The sequence below is a fragment of the Artibeus jamaicensis genome, unplaced genomic scaffold (assembly GCF_021234435.1).
Source record: "Artibeus jamaicensis isolate MK-2021 breed Jamaican fruit bat unplaced genomic scaffold, CSHL_Jam_final contig_415, whole genome shotgun sequence".
NCBI classification, from domain to species: Eukaryota; Metazoa; Chordata; class Mammalia; order Chiroptera; family Phyllostomidae; genus Artibeus; species Artibeus jamaicensis.
Window position 1 is genome coordinate 30456602 of NW_026521823.1, and position 22073 is coordinate 30478674.

Below are 22073 nucleotides of genomic sequence, written 5' to 3' on the forward strand. Positions count from 1 at the left end.
ACAAAGAGAAATTGCACAGAGCTCTATCTAGTAGGAAAAATTCAATGTCTACTTGCTGTTGCTCTTGGTGACTTTTTATTTCCTTTTCCTTGTGCCATAACATTGTTCTTTACAGAACGACAAAGTCTATAAAGTGGCAGGAAACTATGGCTTTCAGATGATTAGTTTTGATATAATACTGCATTTCATTTTATGCTGAAATATCTATATTTCAACATACTAGCAAATTAAACTTACTGTAAATTTTTGCTTATCTTTTTAAAATTTATTACTTTACTTTCTATAAGATCTGTGATATGACTTCTAGTCTTTGATACTTTCTTTTTAAATAAAAAATATTGTGTCCTGTTATGCAGTTCAAAGTTATAGTTACTTCTCACTTGTGAAATGTCTTTAATACCAACTGAACTAATATTTAGTCGAATTTTAAAAATTTCTCCTTTGATATTAAATGCAAACATTAAGACCTATCATTTCTGTTATCAGGCCAAATTTGGTTGATGTACAATGGAATGATTTATAACATCCTTAACAAATGAAAAATGTAGACATTAGGTAGCTTATGGCTATTGGCTTAATAATAAAAATATGGGAAATTATTACATTATTTACCTAAGTTAAAATTTATGCTTTTTGTAGCTTTTAACATATATTTAACTAGAATGTGAAAAAGTGTTATACTAAGCATAACAGACACAAGGCCACCATGTCCCTGCTTGCAAAATATCATCAATTTAATGAATGATTACTATTGTTCTATTGTATTCTGTCTTTTTAAAAGTCCTTCTTACATTTCAAGAATGAAACATTTCGGGCATTCAGTGAAGCCAAGTGCATTGTGGCTGCTGTAAGCACATAGGAAATCAAAACCATTAAAATCATATATAGCCACTGAATCAAACTGTGATAATCAGCCCAAATGCAATTACCTATTGCATGTTATTTATGGATTATTCTTTTAGGAGGATGTACATTTCTGAGGTGTTTTACTAAAAGCTCTATCTGAGGTAGAGCATTATATATTAAAGTGGACATAGTTTGTATTATCAAACCAATATACAATAGCATTCCTAATTATCAGCTTATTTACTGAATAAATGTGGTGCAGAGAAATTGGAAGTAATATAACCAGTTTTAGCCATTGTGTACAATACAGCATAAAGAAATAAAGGACTCACTACTACTATATATCTTGTGGAATGTGAACATTTCTGATACTATGTTTTATATAGACAGGATTACATTTCTCTTCAAATTTTTGTGTTTTAAAAGTTAAAATTATGTCTACTCAAATTCTTCATAACACCAGAAAGTTATTACTAGCATATTTGTTGTATAAAACATTGGATTCATCTTAATATCCTTGATATTTAACAATTATATTTATATTAGATTTATAAAACTTATTCCTTTTAAAAGGCACCATTTTCTTTATTGTGTGTGTGTGTGGTTCAGAAATTTTCTGTGCAAATATCAAACTTAGAAATTCTTTTAAGAAAATCTTAGCATTCTTTTTTATTCTTGTATTTCTGATTAGGTGTTTCTTTTTCCCTATTTTCTGAATCTCTGATTTCCTCTGCTGCTATGTCTACTCTACTGTTAATTCCCTGTACTATATCCTTGATTTCGGTCAGTGTGTTTTTCACTTATGACTGTTTTTCTCTGTTTTCTATCTCCATTTTGGTTTTTCCTATCTCTTTGCTGAAGTTCTCTTCCCCTAAGTTCACTGAGCATCCTTATACCCAGTGTTTTAACTTCTGAATCTAATAGATTGCTTGTGTCCATTTTCTGTATATATATTTCTGGAATTTTTGTTCTGTTCTTTCAGTCGGGACATGTTTCTTTGTCTCCTTATTTTGGCTGCCTCCTGTGTTTGTTAGTACCCATGACATAGAGCTGCTACACTTCTCAATTTCAGTAGACTGGTCTTATATAGTAAGTATCCTATAGGACCCTGAGGTAAAGCCTCCTTGGTTACCTGAGTTGGGTGTTCCAGGTGCACCCTTCATGTGGGCTGTGTTCAACTTCTTGTTGCAGGTGAGTCTTGATTGCTGTTGGCCCATCAATGGGAGTGATTTAACCCCAAGATTATGGGTTTCAAGGACCAGCTGCAACCACAGTGAAGGATCTGCTATGCAGAAGTTGACCCCACAGAGAGCAGAACTTGCTTTATCATGGCTCTGGTGCCTGATGAATCTGCTCTTGGAGCATGTTGCTTGAGGAAGTGATTGGGTGGCATTCCAGCATGGTCTAAAGCTGTTTATCAAGTGTCTTGGCTCTGGGACCTCCAGAAGATAAAGATCAAGGTCAGCCACTGGCTGTGCTATTCTCAGGGCCACTAGTCTTGAGCTCCAAAACATGCAGATGGCTGCTATGTGTGCTGAGCTCAGAGTTGTCGTGGAGAAACCAAGCTGTGACCCAAGGCAGACTGCTGCTGTGGAGAGCGCCAGAGCCACCTAACAAGAGACCCTGGGCATACAAAGGCCATATACTGCCTTTTTGGAGTTTGTGAACCTTTCAGAGATTTTGGGAAAGTCCATGGCATGAGCCAAGACATGTTGTTTTTATGGAAAAACTACTGGAAAAGGATTGAGTGAGTCCTCAAGTTGGGTGCGTGGGTGGGTCTCAGGGAATCACCAGGGCAGTTAGAAAAGTATTAGCCATGTTGATGGAGACTTGGATATGGTGCCTGCCTGCCATATTTGTGGGGGAGGGCTCAGTAAAGAAAACACGGCATGTGCCAGCTCTTTTTGTCTGGGGGAAAAGCTACCTCTCCAACCCTTGACCCAAGACCAGATGATTTGCTTCATCTATATATGTCCATGGAACTGCTTCAGGTACTGCCCTAATACTAGAACTCAGATTGAGTGAGTCCGAGATAATTCCTTGCACATTCCCATTAGGAAGAATGCCTAGAATTCCAGAAGCCCTCTGTTTTATTCAGCCACAATCCCCACTGGATTTCCACAACCTGAAGTAATGAGGACTTCTCTTCCTAGTAAGGAACCCCAAGATTATGGGTGTGGTATAGAATATGGCCCCTTGCTCTTTATGGTGGACTTCTACAGCTGAGATGTCTCTCCCAAATTTTAACCACCACACATGGGTGTGGGGACCAACCCAACTGTGTCTCTGATTTCCTACCAGTATTTTTTAAAATTTTATTGAATTTGAGAGAGGGAGAGAGAAAGAGAGAGATATATCTGTTGTTCTACTTGTTTGTGCATTCATTGATTGATTCTGGTAGGTACCCTGACATGCACCCTTGGTGTATGGGGATGATGCCCCTACAAAATGAGCTACCCAGCCATGGCCCTTCTACAGTCTTGATGTGGCTTCTTCTTTATATATTTATTTATGTAACTCAGCCATATTTTAGGAGATGGTGAATGATGGTTGGTCTGCAGATTAGTTGTAATTCTGATGTGGTTGTGGAGGATACAAGTACCACATGAACCTAGACTTCCATCTTGACTGGAAGGAACTCTACTTTCTTAAATATGTAAATAATCAGCTTCTCCAGAATTCTTTTAATTATGAAAATGGACAAGACAGGTATAATAAAACATACCCTTTCTGTGCATTTTGATATTAATGTCAAATACATACAAATGTGCACATATATACTATTCTTTCAACACTGAGTAAATAAGAAATATTTTATGCATATCCAGTGGATGAAAATCCCCCTTGTTTATTTTTATAAAAATGAGAGTATTTAATGGTATAAAATGTGACAGCTATTTTGAAATATGTAAAATATCTGAATGTACTTTACAAAATATTTAATTAACAAAGGATGCTACTACCGGCTTTAATAACATTTTTGCTGAATGAAGAATACCACTTAGCACTAATGAAGTTTACTCAAATAATATATTTTCATATTTAGTAATCCTGGTACTTTTATATTTGTACTATTGCAAAGGCCTGATGAATTATTTATCATTCAACATTGGAAAATTTAACCTGCAATGTACCTGGAATGGATTTTAACAAGATTCTGGCTTATATTGTTAGGTATACTACCAATGTAAGTTTACTACTACCATAAATAGTTGTTAGTGCTAATTTACAACACCAATATTGCATAAACCAGCTGATAATGAATGGCAGCAATTTATGCATTCAAGTAGCAGTTACTAAGTTCTTATTTGAATGTCAGATTTTATTCAAACTTCTTGGAGAACCCATCTGTTATTATTAATGGTTAGAACCTGTAAATGTGATGAGTGTTAAGTAGTGTCTTCATAGAAAAACAAGCCATTTTGAAGAAAAGGAATTTAGCACTGAATCTATAATATCCTTGGGGGAATCTCAGTGGAAGGGCTGGAGAAGTAAAAAAGGAAAGACAGACTCAGTGGGTAGAAACTGCTGGAAAGGTTGTTCCCCTGGGGTGAGCAGCATGGAAGCCCATGTGACTGCCACTGCAACCCTACTGCAATGCCAGTGCTGTACTTTCTGTTCCCAAAACGCTTCTCATCACTTCTGGTCTTTCTCCACCACATCGAATTCCTATTGTAAGACTACATTGTAAGACCTGGAATCTGAGAAACGTAGTTTGCGGTCTTCCTGCTCCAGTGTTGGGGAGAAACTGACAGTAAAGCTGGTATATAGCTAGGAGGTCTGATGTCTTCTTGCTTGGTGGTAAGATATTGCTGACTACTCTTTCTTGGAAATTTAATACACTTTTCAATGAACTACTCGAAATCTCAAGCCATATTATATTTCTCCTGAGCTTGTGTTTATGCAGCAACAAAATCAGACCTACATTAAGTATAACTGTTAAAAAATAGACCAATTACATTAGATATATTGTCTGCACTTAAGCATAATAAATACACAAGGAAGGCTTAATCTTCAAGTTGGCTAATCTCTTTTAGCCTTTATTCTCCCTGCTTATAGTTTGGATACAAAATTATTCAATTTTTAAATTAGAGAATTTTATTTCTCTAATTAGAGGAAAACAGCATTATGATAGCTGCTTGCATGTCCTGAGCTCTCATTGAGTTGAAATAATAAGTGTATTCCTGCCCTTTCTAGGAAAATCCCACATGGTGGACTCTACTAAGTTAATACCTGACTCATACACCCCTATTACCATTAGGGAGGAGAGTCAGGGTTTGGACTTGAACACAAACCTAGAGACCATGGTCATTAACCAAATATTGCATTGCCTCTCCCCCTGGCTATTGCACAAATATAGAACCTAATCCAGTTTTATTAGGTCTTTTTTACTACACATGGGTCTACTCCATTCTTTCTTTCCCCATAATAGTAGTGTTCCTACCCTGCCCTGCATGATGTCTGAGCCAGAGCATCATCGATGTTCACCTTCTTATATGCTTCCTTAATTTAGTTTCCTTAATGCAATCTGTCTATATAACCTTGCTGCCACCCCCAAAATATCATGGTTTTATTTTATTATATTTTATTTACTATAATAAATACTAACCAACTTTCAAAAGAAATTGAATTGAATTCTACACACATTCTTTGTGAATGAAATCTGTGCATGTTAAATTCTGATTTAAAACAGGTTACTGATCAAACAGACTCAAAGAAAAAGAATGAAAATAAAATTTATATACTGAGCAGAGTATTGTGCATTGGTTAATACAAAGAGAAGACTCTAGACAGTTCTATCAATTACATCTCAATACTAAAGTCACCAAGCAAATGCAACATAGCTAATGCTTTGCTCATATATAAAAGAGACAGTACAAGACCATCTTCAATAGTAGGTGCCAATCCCTCATGGCCGGCTGGTCTGCAGGCCACACAGGACAATGTATGCACACCCCTCTCGGGCTGCATAGAATGGCCCTGTCCCCTCCACCCAAGGACAGATAGAATAGTGAGGTTGACCTGGCGTCAATGATGCACATGCTTCAAGCAGAGTTAAAGCAGGTCGATTGAGAAAGATGCAAACAGAGAAAGATGTTCCCACACACAGTGATACAGGCAGTGTGAGCGCTTTGTCTCTTGGTTAAAAAAAAAGGTGTTCTAATGATGAGTGAGACTGAGCATTTCTCCATAGGTCTATTGGCCATCTTTATGTCCTCTGAAGAAGTGTTTATTCAGGTCCCTTGCCCATTAAAAATTTTTTTTGGTGTAGTGTTTCATAAGTTGTTTATAAATTTGGATGTTAACCTCTTGTCAGATGTCTCTGTGGATATGTTCTTCCATTCTGTGGATTGTCTTTTTTGCTGACATTTTCCTTTGCTGTGCAAAAGCTTTTTAGTTTGATGTAGTCCCATTTATTTTTTCCTTGTTCTCCTTGCATGGTTAAATAGATCTGATAAAATTTTACTATGAGCAATGTCCAAGATTTTGCTCCTTATGCTTTGTTATATGATATGGTTTGGGGTCTAACATTTAACTCTTTAATCCATTTTGAATTTATCCTTGTGTATGGTGTAAGAAGGTGGTTTAGTTTCATTTTTCTGCACATGGGTCCAATTTCCCAACACCATTTATTGAATAAACTATCTTAACCCATGGTGAGTGCTTGCTTTCTCTGTCAAATATTAATCAACAGCAAAGGTATGAGTTTATTTCAGGGCTCTCTACTCTGTTCTATTGATCTATGTGCCTGTTTTTATGCTGACACCATGCTATTTTGATTACTATAGTCTTATAATATAGTTTGATATTAGGTAGCATGTTCCTCCAACTTTATTCTTTCTCTGGATCACTGTTCCTACTTGGGGGCTTTTGTAGTTCCATATACATTTTTAAAACATTTGTTCTAGTTCTGTGAAATATACCATTGGAATCTTAATAGGAATAGTATTGACTCTAAAGATTGTTTTGGGTAGTATGGGCATTTCAATGACGTCAATTCTTCCTGTCCATGGACATGGTGTGTATGTCTACTAATTTGTATCTTCTCCAATTTCTTTGTTCAGATCTTTTACATCCTTGGTTAGTTCATCCCTAGGTATTTTATTCCTTCTGATACAATTGTGAATGGGGTTGTTTTCTTAAATTTCCTTTCCATTCATTATTAGCATACAAAAATGCAACTGATTTCCTGATATTAATTTTTTATCCTGCTACTTTGCTGAATTTATTTATCACTTCTAGTAGTTTCTTGGTGGAATCTTAAGGGTTATCTTGTAATATATCCAAAGGAACACAAAACACTAATTAGAAAGGATATAAGCACCCCTACGTTCATTGCAGCATTATTTACAACTGCCAAGATATGGAAACAGCCCAAGTGTCCATCAGTAGATGAGTATGTAAAACAACTATTGGATATTTACACAATGGAAAACTACTCAACAGTAAAAAAAAGAAGAAAAATTCACCCTTTGCCACAGTATGGATGGACCAGGAGAATATTAGGCTAAGTGAAATAATCCAGTCAGAGAAAGACAAATACCATATGATTTCACTCATATGTGGAATCTAATGAACCAACTGAACTAACAAGCAGAATCTCAGATTCATAGAAAGAAAGCAGGATTACAGCTAGGCAGTGGGGGAGGTTAGGAGGTAGACAGATTAAGCAAAAAGGAAAAAGGACTCATGAACATGGGCAACAGTGTGGTGATTGAGGTGAGGAAGGAGTACAAGGGGACTAAATGCTAGTGAAAAAACACAATAAAAATTAAAAAAATGTGTTCTAGATGTAAGACCCATTCTTATGCAGCTGAGTCATAATACCTTCTTATACAACATGTTGAAACCTTAACTATAGCAATTATAAACTATATATTCTTCAGCATAGATGTATATTTTCCATAAATCATTATGTGTTGAAAAATGAAAGTAAAGCCAGTATTTCGTAAATGTAGACTTTTAAAAAATACATCATATATATTATTTTTGTCTTACAATTTCCAAATGTTTTTATTTTTCTATTTCTGTGTATGTTTTTCTGTGAGCCATAAGTTAGAAAAGATATTTTCTAAGTCAAACACAGGTTTTTGATAATTTATATATATTTTTTTAAATTCAAGGAAAAGGAGAAAACTACCACAAAACTCAGAGCTTCTTGAGTAGTTAATATGTTATTTTCTTTTTCTTTTCTTTGTCTGTCATGGTAAGCATCTTCTCGAGTCAACTACAGACGTTAGCAACAACAAAAGCTCTTTCATTTTCTGGAAAAATAAAATTGAAAATGGCCATCTGTTCAGCCTTCTGTTGTCAAAGCTGTCCCTCAGTTGTGTGTCTGCAGCATCTTTCCAGAACTGCAGGGGAAAGATGTAACTAACTGAAAAATAGTTTTGTAATGTAACCCTCAACAAATTGGAAATGCATTAAAATAAGAGTAGTTATTAATTAAATAAAAATGCAGTTTAAACAACTTTTACAGTACTTTATATTTTTAGTCTTTGAATGTATGTTTTTTAAAAAGTTATTTCAGTATCAAGTACCATCATCTATAAGATGCTTCTTTTTAACATTCACCCTCATAAGAATGAGACATAACTTAAGATTTACAAGAAACTTATTTAAAATTTAGGGCCTTCAGGAGTGTAGCTGAAATTACAAAAGATAATTTATGAGCTTTGTTTGTAAGCTTTTAAAAAATAGAATTAGAATAATAAAAAGTACATTTCAACCTCTCTAATATATAACAAAAATTCATCCTATAATTTAATCCAAAAAGTAAATTGTAAAGAGTTGTTTTGATGTTAAATAAACTAAGGCAGTAAAAAAAAACTGCATCAATTGTCTTCATAGCTATAATTGAGAATATTAGAAAAAGTGGTTAGTAAGAAGTCAAGATATTTTTGTTTTTTGTTTTCTAAAGATTGCATTGATTTATTTTAGAGAGAGTGAAAGGAAGGGAGAAAAAGAGGGAGAGAAACATCATTGTGAGAGAGAAACATTGATTGGTTGTCTCTGGAACACACACCCCCCTGGACTAAACCCAAAACTGAGGCATGTGCCCTGACTTGGAATTGAACTGGCAACCTTTTTGCTTTGTGGGACAATGCTCAGCCAGCTGAGCCATATGGATCAGGCCAAATTCATATTTTTGAATGTTTATTTTGTAGGGTAACCTTATCAAATGAAATAATTTCTCATTTGTTATAGGGTATAAATAACAAGCATCATTCTGTTAAAAATGTTTTTGAAATATCAGAATGACTTATTTTCCTAAAGACTAATGATCTTCTTAAAAAGGGTGTGGACACAGTTGAGAGCATGCCAAATATTTTTTATCAGCAGACTATCTGGGTCTAATGTATAAAAGATGTACTAGGACAAAAAAAAGGCTAGCCCAAATTTCTCCATCCACTTCTCATATTTCATTTAACTAGGATTCTGTTCCAGAATATTAATTGTGTCTTGATTCAGAATTAAAGAGAGAGTGATAAGAAAATTACCTCTGCACAAGGTCACTGAGTTAATCATCCATCCAAGATGATTGGGATGAATTAGAAGAAGATGAAATTAAAACTTTATCTTCTGCTACTGCTAAAAACAAAGATATGTAAGCATACCACATTTTCTCAAGGCTTAAGTTATTGATACATCAACTGAGCATTCTCCAATTGGCTCATGCAATGTTTAGATGGCAATTATTTATAGAACATATTTTTCTTCTTAGATGGCCCAACTTAGCACACTGTGCAGTCTATTCCTCTAAATTCAGTGCACAGTCACATAACTTCACAATGTCAAATGATGATTTTAATGAAAAGCAATGCAAAGTATTGTTTCATTTGTATGTATTTCAAAAACCATTATTAATGCTTTATGGAATTTGTATATATCTAGTCATTTTGTTTATAAGGTCTTTTTCTGTTAAGGTTTTATTTTTTGTATCACATGTCTAATCTCTCTTTTAAGAAAAAATAAGATTTTTGTTTTGCTTGTATCTGTTCAGCACTGAAAAGACAATGCCAGTGCCATTTGCTCTCAGGATGCCATTTGCTAAGCAGACCTATGACCCTGTTAAACATGACTAATAGTGAAACACTCTTCTGAGTGTGTGTCCTCAGGACGGGAAATTACTGGGAAGCAGGAACAGAAGGTGACTAACCTGCTCCCTAGGGCCTCAGGCAGACGATGACTTTGGCACAAACAGCAGCCTAGCGTTACAAAATCTCCAACAGCCCAGGAACCTCCCAACAGCACCCCCCTTTCATAACCCCACTGTAATCCAATGAAAGCTCAAAGCCCCCACCCCTCAGTGCTGGTGTATCTCTCCACACCATGCCCCTCTCCTCTTTGGAGAGTGAATAAAAACTTTATTCTCTGCACTTTCTTCTCTTTGTGATTTTTTTCACAACCCACATCAGCATCTTAATAAATATCATCTTGTTCAATGGTTTTTTGCAGTAAAACAAAAGCTTTAATTCTACAGCATCACTTTGAGTACTCAGATGTTGTTTTCGATGCAGTGACTATAAATAAATCTGAAAAATATAACATGATTTTTTAATTTATTTTACAAATACAGTTGACTTTTTTGTGACTTTTCAAAAAATGCCATTTGAAAATTATACATTTTACTCTTTGATTCCTCAACCAAAATGGTTATCCCTATAAGTGATTTATTTTAATTTTTCTTATTTCTCTATTAACCTGAAAATTCAGGGTTAATAGAATTAAATATAAAGCATTGAGGTGCTTCATATTCATTTTAGTTTGCTATAAAGTCTTCATTTAGAAACTTTATATTTAAGACTTATTACATGACATACTTATATATGCATTGAGTAATTCCTAAAGTTTTGTGATTATCTACTCTCTGTTCTGGTGAAGAATTGACTTTCTATTAGAACAGGTTACATGTTATGTTATATTGCTTTCAAAATAACTACAGTGTAAATAATGCTGAGTACAAAACAAACTGAGGAACAAAACAGAAACAGAGGCATAGATTCAGTAACAGACTGTCAGCTGTCAGAAGGGAGTGGGGGTGGGCAACTGCCTGAAAGAAGGTGAAGGGTGAGCCAAAGAGCACAAATTCATGACGCACTGACCTCAGTGAGGCAATGGCCGGAGGGAAGGGGAAAGGGCAGTGAGGGTGGAAGGGAGGTGGGCAAAGGGCAAACCTGTAATAGAGTGAAAAATAGAAATAAAGTAAAAAGAAACTTGCATAGCCCAGAGACTATTTTTAATAAAATCAGTTTTAGGGTGTTCCATGTCAAATACAAAGGAGAGGGCTGGGAATCAAATCTAGGCCTTTTGATTCCCAGACAATGTTTCTCTCCTTTATAGTAATCTCATAGCACATAGCACATCATTTGAAAAGTCTGCCTTTTTGCATGAAAATTTATTAAATATTGTCCTGGGAGTGCACTCCTCACACACAGCACTGTTATCACCAAAAGGCCATAATAGTTTAGTAATGGGATTTACTTTTCCCTACTGATGTTCTCATGATAATGTGCAAACTCAGCTATAGAGATAACAGAAGGCTAAGTGTCAGAGAGAGCGCACTCTGGCAAAATAAACTCTGTTTATCAGATATACCTCCAAGCAGGAAGACTTGCTTCTCTTTTTTCCTACTTATGTTGCCTCGTTTGAGGCATAACTTCCAGGAAATTGTCATTGATGTTTATGTGTAACTAATAGCACCGTGCTTATTTCATGGTGCTATTAGTCCATTCTTTCTCTTTACAATTTATCATCCCCTTCTGTGTTTCCAAAGGCACGTGAGAAGAAAAGTGCCACCAGACTCTATCATAAACAAGAAAGTTGTAATTCTAAAAATCTCAGTGTTGTTTTTCCTTAGAGTTATGTGATGCATATATAAATAAGAGTAGAAATGTTAGATTTAAGGGAAGGTTGCTACTCACTGATGTGAAATTTTTAGTGGGTACTTACAGCCATCATCACACACACACACACACGCACACACACGCACACAATCCCTCAAGCTGCTGTGTGGGGTGGAAGCTGGGGTAGAAGCCACACGTGGCGGAGATACGACCATCTGTGGAAGTCCTGAGCAGTGGATGGGCCTGGGATGTATTTTAGAGGTGGAGCTAACTGAACTTGCTAATAGGTGGCATTGGCATGCACATATCTCAAGGTTCAGCTTCCAATTATTGTGACTATACACATGGAAAGGAGATTGCTAGATCTCACTTTTAATTGTTTAAAAACATACTATTTTATGATTTTAATTGTATAAAGAACATACTATTTTCCAGAATGGCCTATTTCTAATTCCTATCAATAATGCACAGAGGTGCCAATTTTTCCACATCCTTGCCAAAACTTGCTAATTTTTATTTGTTTGTTTGTTTGTTTGATAGTATAGTGGTCATTGTAACTGGTGCAAGGTGATATGTAATTGTGATTTTGAGTGGTGTTGAGTATGTATTCACACATTTGTTTGCTATTTGTATATCTTTTCTAAAAAATGTGTATTCATGTTTTTTTTGCCCTTTTCAACACAGAGTTTTGTTTTGTTTGTTTTGTTGGTGAGTTGTAGCAATTATTTATATATACTGGATATAGCCCCTTATTACACATAGAACTATTTCAAGTACTTTTCCTATTCAATTGGTTACCTTGTTGACTTTTCACTGTTGAAATTGTCATTCGATGGATAGAAGTTTTAAAATTTGATGTAGTCCCGTCGTCCATTTTTGCTTTCATCGACTGTGCTCTTTCTGTCATTTCCAAGAAATCACTGCAAAATCCAGTGTCATGAAGTTTTCCTCACGTTTTCTTCTCTTCTAAAAATTTTATAGTTAGGTCTTCCACTTAGGTCTTCCATCCATTTTTTGTTCATTTATAAATATTGTGTAAGGTAAGGGTCTGCTTAGTGTTGCATATTTTTCCTCCTTATTGAATGTATTGGGGTGACACTGGTTAACAAAATTATACAGGCTTTGGGTACACAATGCCACAGAACATCATCTGTGCACTGAATTGTGTGTTCACCCCCACCCCAGTCAAGTCTCTGTCCCCTACCATTTATCCCCTCTACACCCCCCTCCGCCACCCCCACCGCAGCTCCCCCGGTGATCACCACACTGTTGTTCACGTCCCCGATTTCTCCTCTTCTTTGTATATATTTCTCAGTCCCTTCACCCTCCCCCACAAACTCCCCCACCCCCACATCCTAACTGGTGCCAGCCTTCTCTCTGTCTATGGGTCTGTCTTTATTTTGTTAGTTTGTTATGTTCATTTGATTCCACGTATGAATGAAAACATATGGTACTTGTCTTTCTCTGACTGGCTTATTTCATTTAACTTAATGCTCTCCATGTCCATTCATGCTGTCATAAAGGGTGAAATTTCCTTCTTATTTATGGCCGAGAAGTATTCTATTGTGTAAATGTACAACATCTGTATCCACTCATATACTGATGGGCACTTGGGCTGCTTCCAAATCTTGGCTATTGTAAATAACACTGCAATGAATATAGGAGTGCAAATGTATGTTTTGAGTTGGTGTTTTGTTTTTCTTTGGATAAATTTTTGAGAGTGGAATTGCTGGGTCATTTGGCCATTCCATTTTAGTTTTTTGAGATAACTTGATAATGTTTTCCACGGTGGCTGTACCAACCTACATTGTGTGAGGGTTCCCTTTTTCCACATTCTCACAAAAGCTTATTGTTTGTTGATGTATTGATTATACACATTCCGACAGGTGTCAGGTGATATCTCACTGTGGTTTTAATTTCTATAACAGACACCAGGAAATACAAAGTATTATAAAAATATGAAAAACTATATGCCGATAAAGTGGATAATCTGAAAGAAATGGATAAATTCCTAAGTCATACAATCTTCCAAAACTGAATCAGGGAAAATCAGAAAATATAAATAGATTACTAGTGAAATTTAAGAAGTAATCAAGGATCTCTAAAAAAACAAAAGCTCTGAATCAGATAGTTTTAGAAGTAAATTTTGCCAACAATTCAAAGAAGAAATAACACCTGTCCCCAAACTATTTCAAAAACTCAAGAGGAAAGAAGACTACAAACTCATTTTAAGAGGCTAGCATTATTTTAATTCCAAAACCAAGTAAACACACTACAAAAAAAGAAATAATAGGACAGTATCCCTGATTACCATAGATGCTAAAATCCTCAACAAAATATTAACTGAATCCAGCAATATATTAAAAAGATAAAGTGAGATGTATTCCAGGTATTCAAATTTTCTACAATGCCTGCTTATCAATAAATGTGATACACAGCACATACAAAATGAAGGATAAAATCCATATGATCACCTCAATAGATCAAGAAAAAATATTTGAAAAACTTCAGCAACAATTTATAATAAAAATTCCCAGCAGAGTGAGAATAGAGGAAACATATGCCAACATAATAAAGACCATGTATGACAAACCCACAGCCAACATCACACTCAAATGGCAAACTGCAAGTGTCTCCCTTAAGACTGGGAGTGAAGCAAGGATGCCTGCTTTTACCACTCTTATTCGGAATAGTGCCTTAAGTTCTATCAGACAAGTAGAAGAAATAAAAGGCATCCAAATTTTTATAAAAGAAAGAAGACTGTTGTTATTGGAAGATGACATGGTACCATATATGGAAAAGCCAAAAGATTCCATCGAAAAGGTACTAGAACTGAAAACTGAACTCAGTAAAGTAGCAGGATACAAACTACATATCCAGAAATCACTTCCATTTTTATACACCAATAAAAAGTATCAGAATTGGAAACTAAGAAAACAATCTCATTCATGATTGCATCAAAAAAGAGTAAAATACCCAGAAGTAATTTAACCAAGGGTATAAAAGAACTATACTTGGAAATTTTTAAGACACTGAAGAAGAAAAGTGAAGAAGATATAAATAAATGAAAACATATATTGTGCTTATGGATAGAAGAAATTAGCATCATTAATATGTCCATACTACCCAAAGCAATCTACAGGTTCAAAGAAATTCCTATCAAGATACCAATGATGTACTTCACAGAACTAGAAAAAATATTTCAAAGGTTTATATGGAGTACAGAAGACCCTGAATAGCCACAGCAATCTTAAGAAAAAAGAACAAACTTGGAAATTCATGCTACTTAACATAAAACTATACTATAAAGCCATAGTAATCAAAACAGCATGTTACTTGCATAAAAATAGATCAATAAAATGAAACAGAGTGCCAAGAAATAAGCCTATGCCTTTATAGTCAATTGGTGTTTGACAAAGAATGTAAAAACTTACAATAGGGTAAAGGTAGTCTGTTCAATAAAAGGTGATGATAAAATTGCACAGAGAGTGTGCAGAAAATGAAACTTCTTATATCATATGCAATAATAAACTAAAAATTAATTAAAGACAAAAATGTTAGACTTGAAAACTTAAAAATCGTAGAAGAAAACATGGACTGTAAAATCTCAGACATTTCTTGTAGCAATATTTTTTTTTGATATATCTTCTCAGGCAGGAGAAACAGAATAAACCCATGGGACTACATCAAACAAAAAAGTTTTTGCACAGCAAAGAAAACCATTAAGAAATGAAAAGCAAACCCATTAAATGAGAGAACATATTTACCAATGATACATCTGATGAAGGGTTAATATACAAAGTTTATAGAGCTTATAATAATTCAAGAAATTCACACAAAAGTGGGCCAAGAACCTGAATAGACACTTTTCTAAAGGAAACATACAGATGGCCAATAGACATATGAAAATGTGCTCATTCATTTGCATGGTGATTTCCAGTCTTCCCAACATTTGTTTTAGGGACCATCCTCCCCCCATTGTGTGGCCTTGGCACCCTTCTTAGAAAATCATTTATCATATACACATGAACTCATCTCTGGTATCTATAGAACTGCTTTTAAAGGCAGTGAAGAGAAGGCAAAGAGCCATGTATTTTTATAGTGTCATTGATAAATGCACAATTACCTTCACCAAAGTCTGTGTGTGTGTACATTTGAATCATTGTATGAGGGCCCTTGACATTTAAGCCTTACAAATTTTCTTTAGTGCTTTTTTGTAAAGAGGTACTGCTATCAGTTCTCTCATTTTTTTCTCTGTGAATTTTCTTATTTTACTTCATTTATGAAAGATGGTTCTGCTGAGTGTAAGCTCCTTGGTTGACAGCTCTTTACTCTTTACTTTGAGTAGTTTATGTTGCCCACCTCCCTACTGACCTGCAGTGGGTACTGATATAGCAGTCAGCTGTTACTGCTCTTGGGGTTTCCTTGTATTTGCGTTGCTTCAGTCTCCTTGCTTTTGAGATTTTTCTCTCAATACATCAGTCTATGTGTATTGTTGTGGATCCCTCTGTATGTGTGCTACTTCAAAGAAAGTTAGCTTCCTGAATGTGTGTATTAAGATTTATCATCAAATTGTGAAGTTTTATGTCGTTACTTTTTCAGATGTTTTTATGTATTTTTTCTCTCTCTAGTCCTCCTGGTATTCATATTATACATATATTGTCCTACTTCATGTTATTAAACATTTCTATGATATTTTGTTTTGGTTTTCATTATTTCATTCCCCTTAAATTTCAGATTATATAGTATACATTTATCTTCAAGATCAATGATTATTTTGCCAACTCAAATCTACTGTTGAGTTCTTACAGTGAATTTTTAACTTGTTATTATAATTCTCAACTTCAAAGTTTCCATTTGGTCCTTTTTATAATTTCTATTTCTCTATTAATATTCTTTATTTGATCATGTTTCTTCACTTCTCAAAGTGTGGTTTCTCTTTTTTTCTTTGAACCTACTTATCATAGCTGTTTTGAAATTGTTGTCAACTATCTGCCATCTGTACCTTCTTTTTTATCATTTAAAAAAATTGTTCATTTATTTTTAGAGATAGGGGAAGAGAGGGAGAAAGAGAGGGAGAGAAACATCAGTGTGTGGTTGCTTCTCTACTGGGGACCTGGCCCACAACCCAGGCATGTGCCCTGACTGGGAATCAAACTAGCAGCTCTTTGGTTCACAGGCTCATGCTCATCCACTGAGCTAAACCAGCCAGGGCATTTTTTAATTATTTTTAATCATTGTTCAGGTACAGTTGTCTCTATTTTCCCCAACCCCAGCCATCCCCACCTCCGACCCTCAATCCCACCCACCTTTGGCTGTGTTCCTATGTCCTTTATACATGTTTTTTGATGACCCTTCCCCCTGTCCAGGGTCAGTCCTTAAGTTCATCATTCAGAAAGTACAACTTTGGGCATGTACTTCGAATAGAGTGGAATTCGAAGAACTAATTTTGATTGTTTTTTCCCTGATCTCTGTATTAAGCAGTCCGCTACTGACTGTATCACACTCATTCACTAGCTTCAAACAATTGCTATCTGATTGCTCTATTATTTTTGACAATTCCTTGGGGCATAAATTACTCTACCTTCATTTAATTAAACTTAACTCTTTCATAGAGATGGATTTTGCTCCAGGACTTTCCGTCCTTATGGCAGAAAACTTTCTTCCTGAATAAACTCTCTGAACTATTACTATGGAACTTATGATGGGACAGTGGCCTATGTCTCCTGATGTGAAACCACAGTTAAACAGGGTTCTAGGAGGTTCCTATCCTGCCTCTTAGCTTTCCTCTTCTGACATGAAAACTCCATTCTATAAGCAAGCTACAGTAGAGACAATTGAACCAAATCCAATGTCATATGATCTAGAAAGTCTGGGCCTTTCAAACATAAGCCTTTATTTTAAGAGCAAATAAGGTGTTAGTGTTAACAGGCAGGTATTGGTGACATCATTTGATTCCCTCACCCCACCCAAAAAAGGAACAATGAAAGCAACGAGCTCCGTGACTGCATCTGGAAGGACAATTGGGGCACCCATACTAAACATGTATGCAGAAAAGTTAGGTCACTGTTACAATGTCAAGGCTAGCTATGACAGAGATGAAAGCTAAGATTTTCTTCAAAGCGATGAAGAGGAGTATACTGGTTCAAGAAAAAACAACATGTTTTAGGACAGGAATTGGATTTGGAGGTTGTAGAATGAAGAAGAAGTAAATATAAAGGAGTGTGACATCCAAAATAATGATGGATGGTTTTTCCATTTCTCAGACAGAAAACAATAAAACTTATTCAAAGTTCTTGATATCCATTAGACAGAGATAGAAATTCATTCCTTTTTATAACTTCACTCTAGTTTATTTCACTCCAGTTTTGCTTTAAAAATGAAAAAAAAGATATTTTATCTTAAAGCAGTGATTTTCAATCTTTTTCACCACAAGGCACATATAAACTAATCACTAAATTCTGCAGCATGCTATAAATATATTTTTACTAATCTGACAAAAATAAGTATAATGTGATTCATTCACACCAGATGGCTATCGTGTTGGCTGTTGTCATTTTTTTCTTTTTTAAATTTAAGAATCTAAGGAATAAGAGGTCAGTGACTAAGGAATAAGAGGCTCCTGACTAAATACTCAGGAATTGCATGTTTAAAAAATGTTTGCCCTACACCAATGTGTCTCTTATGGCACGCCGTTCTGAAACTTCCTATCTTAAAGTCTTTATTGAAACTTTAACTTATGTAATAGAGTAAACCAAAGTCATAGGTTGTCTCACAAAATATATCATAAGGAATGTTTATGCTGTCTAAATGTTTTATATTAGTTTTTGGAACTCTTTGTTTCATAAACAAAATGTCTTAAGACAACAAAACATTTCTTATTTATTTGATTTTATGTTTCATCTTTTCTGTTGTATTAGAGCTTACATAGAAGATATTACATATTTTATTCAGTCATCCTTAACTTTCCTGGAATTTATTCCTCACAAATAATTTTACCAAAACATACTTTTTTTATTTGCAATTCTTTTTCAATCTTGAAATATGTGTGTGTGTGTGCACACACATGTATACGTGTACACAATATAAGTGTATATAGTATATTTGTGCATATATATTTATATTGCATATAAATATATATAAAAGTGAAGACTATGTATATACATAATATACATAGTCTTCAATATGTATATTGAATTCTTTAATTCTTATAATATACAAACATGAGAATTTATAAATTCTTATTAAATTCTTATATACAAATATAAGAATTTACAAATTCTTATTCAATTCTTATTTGTATACATAAGAATTGAATTCTTCAATTCTTATGTACAAAAATAAGAATTGAATTCTTCAATGCTTCTTATAATATACAAATATAAGAAAATGAGACAGGAATAAGAAAGTAAATAAATCCCTTCCATGATAGAAAAACCTGATTTTCTCTGAACTTTAATGCAATATAAAAATTATCAATAATAGGAAGAATCTTATAGAGAGTCTTGCAGAAAATTAGAACCCCAATGTTACATTGAAGACTTCCAGGATTCTGCAGATGTGTCTGTTAATCTGGGCCTGAAGGTTCATAGCTATGGTAGCACAATGTACAAGAATTGAGGAAGTTAATCTAGACTTTTAATATTGAGAAAATATTTTTAATTGGCAATATGGCTCATAAAGTGCTGATACAAAATAAAAGTTGCTTAAAAATATTTTTCATCATAATCCTTGATTCCCTTGTTAGTAGAAAATATAGCTCCCCTAGGGAGATACATTTTTAAAATGGAGCAAAAAAAGCATACTAAAGTGGAAATTAATCAGAAATTCTATGTATAGCACATAAAAGATTCTCCTTAGGGCAGTAATGTTTAAGAAATGGCTTCAAAGATTTCAGCATAAACTAAAAATCAATGGCCATCAAATGTACAAAGCAAAGCTTATTTATGAAATAAATGTTAATCCATTTGGTTCAAGAAATAATATGTTGAAACAAGAAACAGCAAGAAAAATAGAATCACAGCATAACTAAGAGGCCATTTAAGAAAGAAGGAGCTCCTACCCTTTGCAACAGCATGGATGGAACTGGAGAGCATTATGCTAAGAGAAATAAGCTGGGTGATGAAAGATCTTACCATTAACTGGAACCTAATTAACAAAATGAACAATCAAGCAAAGGATAGCCAAATACATTAAAATTGAGAACAGGCTGACAGTGATCAGAAGGGAGAGGGGAGGGAATGAAGGGGGAAAAAGGTGAAGGGTTTACAGGAACAGTTATAAAGGACATATGGACAACAAAAAGGGGGGAGAATGGGGGGGAGGTGGGGAGGGCTGGGGTTGGTGGGGAGGAGTGGAGGAAAAAGGCAGAAAAGGGGACTTGAAAAACAACAAAAAAATGTAATTAAAAAACGAATATGAAATAAATGTCTGCCAAAAAAGATTACAACTAGTAGAATATTGATTTGAAATTTATTGAAATATTCATAGTTACATAATATATTTAAGGTGTCTATTTGATGATTATTATTCAGGCAACATAGTAGGAAGGAGTTTACAGTTATTATCAAGGGCTGGTGAGGTTTTAGAGTGCCTAAAGCTAACATACCTGATGAAATGGCAAAACTACTTTGGAAAACATTTTGGCCATTTCTTAGGCCATTGAAATGATCTTTGCTCTAAAACCTAACACTTTTGCTCCTAGCTATTTACCATAGAGAAATGAAAACTTGTACTTCAAATATGTAAATGTTTATAACAGGATAACTCCCAAGAAGTAAAAATTGGAAATAATACAAATATTCCTTTTTTAGAACAAGAAGCATTTTTTAAAGATTGTATTTTTTTCATTCTTAGAGAGAAGGGAAGTGAAGGAGAAAAAGGGAGAGAAAACACCAATGTGTGAAAGAAGCCGTAGGTTGCCTCTTGCACATTCCCTGACTGAGGACTGGCCAATACTTAGAGTTAGAAGAGAAGAAGACAAACAAGCACAGGAATCTAAGATCAAGACTGTGATATTCTGCAAGCCAGGCAAAGAAAGAACTGGGGAGTGAGTAACCATGTCCCATACATCTGATACATCCTATCACGTGGGATGATGACAGAATTAACTACTGGGTCGAACCATACAGAGGTCAACAATTCACATGACAATTGCATTTTCGGTAGGTGTTGGGGCGAAAGACTGGCTGTAGAGATTTTAAGACAGAATTAGAAAAAAGGCGTTGCAAAGAAACATGGCTTTGGGGTTTTATTTTGTTTTGTTTTTAAACCTTCAGGCCTGGGGTTGGGGTAAAGGCAGTACCTTTGTATAATTACGGCCATGATACGTTACAGAACAAAAGTGTAATAATATGTGAGAAAGTAGGAAAGGTAATTATTTTTTATGTAGAGTAGAGAAAAGAGGATGTTGTAGGTGAATAATGTGACTTCTGGATTGGAGCAGATTCACCCATTTTCATTCATTTTAAGATGTGTTTATTTGTTCCATATTTTGACATCTCATGTTTAGATTCATTGAACAATTGAGAATGTATCACAGTATTATTGACATTTTTTCTTTCCCAAAGTGGCATAAAATATGCACATCTTATACAAAACCTGACAGAAAAGCAAGTTATTCTGGAGTTGTATGTATAAGGATTGGCCATAGGATTTAACCTGAATAGAGGGAAGAAGGGACATGAGAGAATGAAGACCATGAATATCTAATTCATCTAAAAAAAGATAATAGTAGCGGTCAGAGAGTGGAATACATATATTGATACTATGGAAGTGTTTTATATATATATGTATTTTTTTTGGTTACATCAAAGTCTAAATGAGTTACAATGTAGCAAATCATTGAAACAAAAAAGCCCAGGGTGTAGAGAGCCCTGCAGATTGGAAGCTTCATCTAGGTTTATTTAAAGTACTAAGAATTAAAATTCAAATAGTTTGTGGGGAAAGGACAATGAGGCACTTGCTAAAATCCTTAAGAAATCAGATGTAACAGATCATTGAACGATTGGAACAAGGAAGGAAAGTGGGTAACATAAGTTGGTGAGGTTCTGGCTGTTAGAGGGAATGATGAAAGCAGCCAGGGGAATCAGAGAGACCACTATTTATGTTTCAAATGACAGAGAAAGGGTGCGAAATTACAAGTTTGCTAAAGTAAATGCTCTAGGAAAAGGGAGGCGAGGGACCAGGATTCGGGGTGTGGGGAGGAAAAGCCTATGTAAAGTTTCATGGACAATAGTATAGGGATTGCTGGCTGATGGGAGAGGGAGAGGCTAAATAGTAACGGGAAAAACGCAATGAAGATAAAAAATAAATAGTTTAGTGAAGCTGAGGGGAACATTATTAAGGGTCTCCTGGTCACTATTCTATTTCCTTTCATAA